Raw genomic sequence first — 7,676 nt, forward strand, 5'->3', positions numbered from 1 at the left:
TAAAGCATATTAACAATTTTACTTTTGGCACTCCCATTAAAACATTGGTTTCTCCACCTTCACCAAACTTTATCCTCATCAATGAGCTTGGTGGTGAAAGGGAGTATGATGCCATAATGACTCCCTTGTACATTTATAAGCAAAATGAAGAGTGCATGATGTCATGTACTTAGATTTCCAAATAACTTTAGGACATTAAGAAGCTCATAGTAAATAATGATGTTCAAAGAGCAATAACAGAAGAGTACCAACAAATGCAACCCCAAAAAAATTATCTTCTTCTATGTAAGGGAATCGTTAAGCAAGCATAGCAACCATTGCCCAAAGCATAAGGGAGGCTACCAAATCCTTTTAATTCTAATATGGCACAATATATATATATATATATATATATATTATATATATGACCACCAACTGCTACATAGTTATCAAACTAACTTTTTGTTAATTATGGGGACCAAAACTTAAATCATGAAGTTGATATAAGACTGGCATATGAATATGAGCAAATAACAATTGGAGGGATTCAGCTTGTCATATACAACTCTAGTAGATTATTGTCAATTGTGGTATATATATATATATTATATGATACTATAAGCTATATAAAAAAAATTGAGTTCCAAATAAACTAATAGACAAGTAAATCTATTAGAAGTCATATCCTGAATGAGTAAACAAGTCGTTCATTCGTTATGAGGTTATAAATTCCATACTTTGCTTCAAGCAAAAATGACAAATCAACGATGGAACACCTTGGTCATTTCATGAGTCAATGTCAAGAGATTAGACATAATTATTTCTCTTTTAAGTTAAATTTATTGATGACTATTTTATGATAAATATAACATGTTAAAAGTAATAATTTGTCTCTAAGGACGAAAGTAATAATTTGTTTTTAAGGACGAATATTGAATCACAAGAAACAATTGAAATCTCAATTATAAGATTCATTAAATAGAAAAAAATAAGTTAAAGTTTGTTGGATGTTTGTTGTGTATGAGATTGAAAGAATATAAAGAAAGCAAAGTAAAGAGTTGTTGATTTAATTGGAAAAAAAAATTGGGATAGGGGTTCACCCTTCTTACTCTTTTGTATTTTTGAAAAGCATAATAATATTCTATCTTTGATTGACATTGATGCCCATATAAAATTCACTTATATTGATTCCTAATATATAAAATTATTAAGATAGTCTCCTAAATATCGATTTCTTGCATATTTATAAAAACTCCTTATTGTTACAAGCAGAAGTTGATAGCAATTAACATTTCAAATTTATTCCTAGCATCCAGACCGAGTCGAGTGAGAGGTGTTGGCAGGGTATGTCAGTTAAGGCTTCATCCAGACCAAACCTAGTTGATCGGTCTCGGCAGGGTATGACGGTTAAGGCTACATCCAGACCAAGCCAAGTGAGAGGTGTTGGCAGGGTATGCCGGTTAAGGCTTCATCTAGACCAAACCTAATTGATTGGTCTCGGCAGAGTATGTCGGTTAAGGCTACATCCAGAACGAGCCGAGTGAGAGGTGTTGGCAGGGTATGCCATTTAAGGCTTCATCCAGACCAAACCTAGTTGACCGGCCTCGGCAGGGTATGCCGGTTAAGGCTTCATCCAGACTGAGCCGAGTATTTGCAGGAGAACGATGCTAGTACTTTGAGAAGAACGCCTCGTCAAAACTTCCCTGGTGCGGTGAGGAAAGAGTATGTGACTTTATTTATTCAGCTGTAATAAAATTTAAGGTGCGTGGCATTCCACGTCCTTGGTACATTTTTGTCTGAAAGCCATTATAAGTGATAAGTTGGCCCCTTTGCGACTTCTCGGACTCGGAAAGGTCTCTCCCAGTTGGACGAGAACTTCCCTTCACTTTTTCTCGCGTCGTTGCGCATTCTCTATACGAGGTCTCCCTTCTGGAAGCTCCTCGGTCGAACTTTTGTGTTGTACCGTCTTGACGCCGAAGCTTGCACGCGGTCTCCCAAATCTTGCTCTTGTCTCGAAGCTCACTTACCAAATCGAGGTTAACCACTAGGCTTTCCTCATTTAGGGTGAGGTCGAACATTTGCCATCGTATGGTGGCTCGCCTACTTCAACCGGGATCATTGCCTCGGTCCCGTACGTTAGGTTGTATGACGTTTCCTACATGGTTGTCTGGGGGTGCACCTGTACGCCAAAGTACTTCTATTAGTTCCTCGGTCCATCGACCTTTTGGCTTGCCCAGGTCGTCATAAAAAGACTGGAGACCTCGGTCAATGAATTGTCGACCATTGTCAGTTATGATTGTATTCGGCACGCCGAATCGACAAACAATGCTTCTCCAGACAAAATTCTGAACATTTTTGGCCGAGATGGATGCAAGTGGCTCGGCCTCGATCCATTTGGTAAAGTAGTCGACTGGGACTAAGAGGAATTCGGTTTGCCCTTTTCCCGGTGCGAAAGGACCTATAATGTCCATCCCTCAGATGGCGAACGACCATGGGGAGATGAGGCTATGCAGCTCTTCTGGCTTAGCATGGTGGAGAGGGTCGAACTCTTGGCACTTGGCACATTTCTTCACATACTCGGCACAGTCACCCTGGACGGTCGACCAGTAGTAGCCTGCCCTCAGGACCTTTGAGGCCATCGTCCGTGCCACTGAGTGGTTTCCGCAGACACCTTCATGGATCTCGGTCAGGATGTACTCAGCTTGCTTGTTGGTGATACACTTCAGCAGGAGGGCCGAGTATCCTCTTCAGTATAAATCATCGTTGATCATGGTGTACGGGGCACATTGTTTCTTCATGGTTTTTTCTCGTTCTGGCTTGCATGTGCCATCCTCTAGGTACTGGATGATGGGTGTCATCCATTTATCAGTTTCGGCCTCGACTATTGCAAGGCATTCGGTCTCGGACACACTAGGGTGCCTCAACCATATCTGTATGACTCATCTCTAGTGGCTCTTCTTCTTGGTGACCGACAGCCTGGACAAGGCGTTGGCCCTTTTTGGTTTCCTCCCTCGGTATGTGCTCCAATGGTGCTTTGTTGAATTGGGCAATGTTGTTTCGGGCAACATGATAGAAATGTTGTAGTAAAGGCTCCTTCACCTCGAAGTCTCCCTTGACTTGGCTGACCATAACCTGGGAGTCGATTTTGCACACGACCTCGCGTGCTCCCATGTCATAGGCTAGGTTTAGCCTAGTGAGCAAGGCCTTGTACTCGGCCTAGTTGTTGGTCGCCCTAAATCCGAACTGGAGTGCTTGCTCTAGGAGGAGGTCGCCCGACCCTTCCAGGACGACTCCTGCTCCATAGGTTGTTTTGTTGGATGAGCCATCCACATAGAGTCCCGAGCGACATGGTGGGTAGTGGTGTCAGCTCGGCTGAGAAGTCGGTCAGGCACTGGGACTTGATAGCCCCCCGTGGCTGATAACGAATGTCGAACTCGGACAACTCGACCAATCATCCTATCATCCTCCCTACAAGGTCCTATTTACACAAAATTTTAAAGATTGGGTAGTCGATCCTTACAATGATTGAGTGGTTTTGGAAATAGGGGCGCATCCACCTCGCCGTGAAGACCAGGGAGAGCGCCACCTTCTCGATCATCTGGTATCTCGTCTTGGCCGCGTGGAGCGTCCAGCTGACGAAGTATATTGGTCGTTCCTCACCCTCGTCCTCCTGCACTAATGCAACGCTGATGGCTTCCTCTAAGACCGCTAGGTAGACCAGGATGGGTTGGTCGGGTCTCGACTTCTGTATGATTGATGGACAAGTTAGGAAATCCTTCAACTGCTTGAAGATTTCCTCGCATCTGTCGTCCCAGCTGAACTTGGAGGCCTTCCGAAGTATCTGGACCATCGGTCTTGTCCTCTCGGCCAGTCGGGAGACGAATCTTGAGAGGGCGGTCAGGCGCCCTAGGAGTTGTTGTACCTCCTTCATGTTTTGGGGACTTCTCATGTCGACTATGGTCTGACATTTTTCGAGGTTGGCCTCTATCCCCATATGAGTGAGCATGAAGCCTGGGAACTTCCCTCCCTCGATCTCGAATACGCACTTCTTGGGATTGAGCTTCGTGTTGGCCCCTCTAAGGGCCTTGAACACCTCATGGAGGTCCTTCACGTGCTATTCGAAAAAGTCAGACTTCACCACTATGTCGTCCACATATACCTCTACACACCGGCCGATCAACCCTCTAAAGAACTTGTCCACGAGGCGCTGGTAGGTCGCCCTTGTGTTCTTGAGGCTGAACAGCATGACCTCATAGTAGTAGTTGGTGTCGGCTGTAATGAAGACCGTCTTCTCCTTATCTTTGGGGTGCATACTTATCTGGTTATAGCCAGAATAAATGTCCAGGAAGCTCAAGATTTTATGGTCGGCCGCCCCCTCCACCAGGCGGTCGATGTTGGGTAGGGGGTAGGAGTCTTTCAGACATGCGCTGTTGAGGTTTCTGTAGTCGACGCACTTCCTCCAGTTGTCGTTCGACTTGGTGACCATGACGACGTTGGCCAGCCAAGTCGTGTACCAGGCCTCCCGTATGAACCCGACCGACAGAAGCTTCTCGGTCTTTACCTTCCGCTAGGCGTTTTTTGTCGGCTAGATCCCTCTTCTTCTGAGAGATCGGTCGGACTTCTTTAAATATTGACAACTTATGAGTGATGATGTCCGGGTTCACTCTTGGCATGTCGACGTTCTTCTTTAGCGCGACGTGCATTATCTCGACCTCGGCCACTGCCATGGTCGTCCCCATTGCAATATTGTGTTCTTCATCCAGGAGCGGTACTCGCCTTAGCTATTCTCACGCTTCTAGTATGTCCTTAGTCGCCCGGGGATCTAGGTCTACCAACGCAACTATTGGCTCGACTGACATCGGTCGGGCTTCCCGGGGTGAGCGGTCCTTCCGGGAGGATTTTCTCTTGAGAGTGATGTCGTTCCTTAAAGGCTCCACCCGAAGGCTTTCGTCATAGCACTCTCATGCCTCCTTCTGGTCCACGTGGACCGTAAGAATATCCCGCGTCTTCGAAGGGAACTTCATTGCCAGGTGAGAAGTCCCATCAACCGGTTGATGGATGGTCGGCCGAGGAGGATGTTGTAGGATGTGTTGGCATCGATGACCAGATACCAGATCCTTATGGTCTTGTTGTTCTTCTTCTGGGCGAAGGTGGTGTAGAGCTCAATGTAGCCCTTGGTACCCACACTCTCACCTGAGAACCCGACTACATGGTCGTCGTAAGGCACCATCTCGACATCGGGTATCCTCATGGCTTTAAAAGTTTTCCAGTATAGGATGTCTACTGAACTCCCTTGGTCCCAAGGGTCTTCCTGATGGTGAATCGGTTTATATCGACCGATATCACCATGGGGTCGTCCTGGCGGTAATCCACACCCTTGAAGTCTTCATCTGTGAAGGTGATGGGTGGCATCCTCGATCGAAATGTCACTGCATTCACCTGGTGCACCACCCGAAGGTGTTTCTTTCGGGTGGTGTTGGTGCTCCCTCCTCCGGCGAAGCCGCCGGATATGGTGTTGATAACCTCTCGGTTACCTCCTCTTTCGGCCTTCCTAGGAAAATCGTTCCTGCGAGGGGGGGGGGGGGGGTCGTCTCTCCTAAACTGGCGATCGTCCCTACGGTCTCGGTCCTCTCGACCTCGTGGAGGTGATCTTGTTCTCTTGGAGGGCTTTTCTCTGTGAGGTGAGCGTCTTGTGTCTCAATCATTCTTAACGAATCGGTGCAAGTGTTTGCCCTGGATGTGAGAAACTTGTCCTTCAAAGTCTGCCATTCCTCAGTGGAGTGTCCGCTGTATTGGTGATATCGACACTTCTTCCTTCGATCGACATTGTTTGGGTTGGCCACCTTTCTGGGAGGAGGGATCAACTCGGCGTTGAGTGCCTCGTCCAGAATTCTTCCCTTCTCTGCCGTCAGGGGTGTGTATCTCGAGAATCGAATTGGTCGATCTCTATTATCTCAGTGCCCGTCGCCCCGCTGGACTGACCAGCCTTGGCGGTCCTTCTCTTCCTTGTTCTTCTCTTTAGTAGCCTCGGCTCGGGCTTGGTTACAGGAGTTCCTCCAGCTGCATATACTTAGCAGCTCTCTTCCTCAGCTCGTCCAGGCTGTCGGCCGGCTGCATGCACAAGTTATCGGCAAAAAGTCCTAGGCGTAGGGCCATCAGCATGTGATGCATGGCAACGTCCAGGCTGAGGTTCCGGATGCTCGTTGCCACTTTGCCGAAAAACGACTCTCCCTTTTCTTGGCAGATGCCTACCAAGGCGATGGAGGTCATGTGATGTGGCCTGCTGGTGGCAAATTAGTCTCGAACTTTGTCACGAGTGTGGCAAAGCTATCAATGGAGTTGGGTGACAACTTGGTAAACCAGTTGAGGGCTACCCCCTTCAGTAATGTAGGAAACACTCGACACAACACTGCGTCGTCCGAGGTGAGACTCATATGGGTGGTGTATGCATCAATATGCTCGTCCGGGTCAGTAGACCCGTCATATCGGTCTCAGTTGAAACCCTTCCACTTGTCTGGTAGTGGGACTTCGATGATAGTGTTGGTGAACGGGTGTCGGGGGGTTGAGTCCGTGGTGATGGTCGTCTTGGTCGACCTGTTCAGAAAGGATTCTCCCTCCATCTCGTGGGTGAGAATCTTGTCTCTTGTCTCCTCCACCGGTCTCGGGTTGGGAGGAGAGGCGAAGGACCTGCCGACCACATTGGTTGGTCTAGTGGACGGTCCTCCCTCCATCTGCTTCTTCTTCATCTCGTCATTCTCCCTTCGGAGAGCCTGCATCTCTTGCTCATTTTTCTGGACAACTTCCTCTGTCCTCCTCTTCATCTCAGCCATATCTCTCTGCAGAGACAGTAGTAGTGTTACCTGGTCGACATCAGTCATCATTTCCATGCTTCTGGTTGAGACCATCTACTTTCTCTCTTCAGCTAGTTTCTCTCGACCCCACGGTGGGCGCCAATTGTTCCTGCTAGGAAGATGGGACCTAGAGAACTATTGAAGTCTTCTCTTCTTCCTTCGGTCGGGCAGGTTGCTAGGGCTTCACTGGGATCCTTCTCGCCTTCGTGCTACTCCTTCGGCTCTAGGTCTCTCATTTTTCTGGACAACTTCCTCTGTCCTCCTCTTCATCTCAGCCATATCTCTCTGCAGAGACAGTAGTAGTGTTACCTGGTCGACATCAGTCATCATTTCCATGCTTCTGGTTGAGACCATCTACTTTCTCTCTTCAGCTAGTTTCTCTCGACCCCACGGTGGGCGCCAATTGTTCCTGCTAGGAAGATGGGACCTAGAGAACTATTGAAGTCTTCTCTTCTTCCTTCGGTCGGGCAGGTTGCTAGGGCTTCACTGGGATCCTTCTCGCCTTCGTGCTACTCCTTCGGCTCTCGGTCTCGGGTGAATGCCAAATGGGGGAGGTACCTGCAGAAGACACTCCGACGCTCAAGTTAGTAAAGGGTGTTCGGTATTCGGGTAGGTGCACAGTAATAATGATGTACCTTGCTCCTTGGAATGTGTGCTATTTATATTATTTTAATGGCATATTACCTCATTGTGTCTGATTAGTGGAATGGATCACACTTATGGTTGCATTACTGGATTCTTAATGGTAGTTTAGCTTCATTGACATTAGTTTGAGCATTAATGGTTATGTGTGTCGGTCGACCAACTTGTCCAGGTAGACCGAGCCACGTCAGCGTGTCTTGGTCA

Source organism: Phaseolus vulgaris, chromosome 8, assembly GCF_051622355.1.
Source record: "Phaseolus vulgaris cultivar YP4 chromosome 8, ASM5162235v1, whole genome shotgun sequence".
Taxonomy (NCBI): Eukaryota; Viridiplantae; Streptophyta; class Magnoliopsida; order Fabales; family Fabaceae; genus Phaseolus; species Phaseolus vulgaris.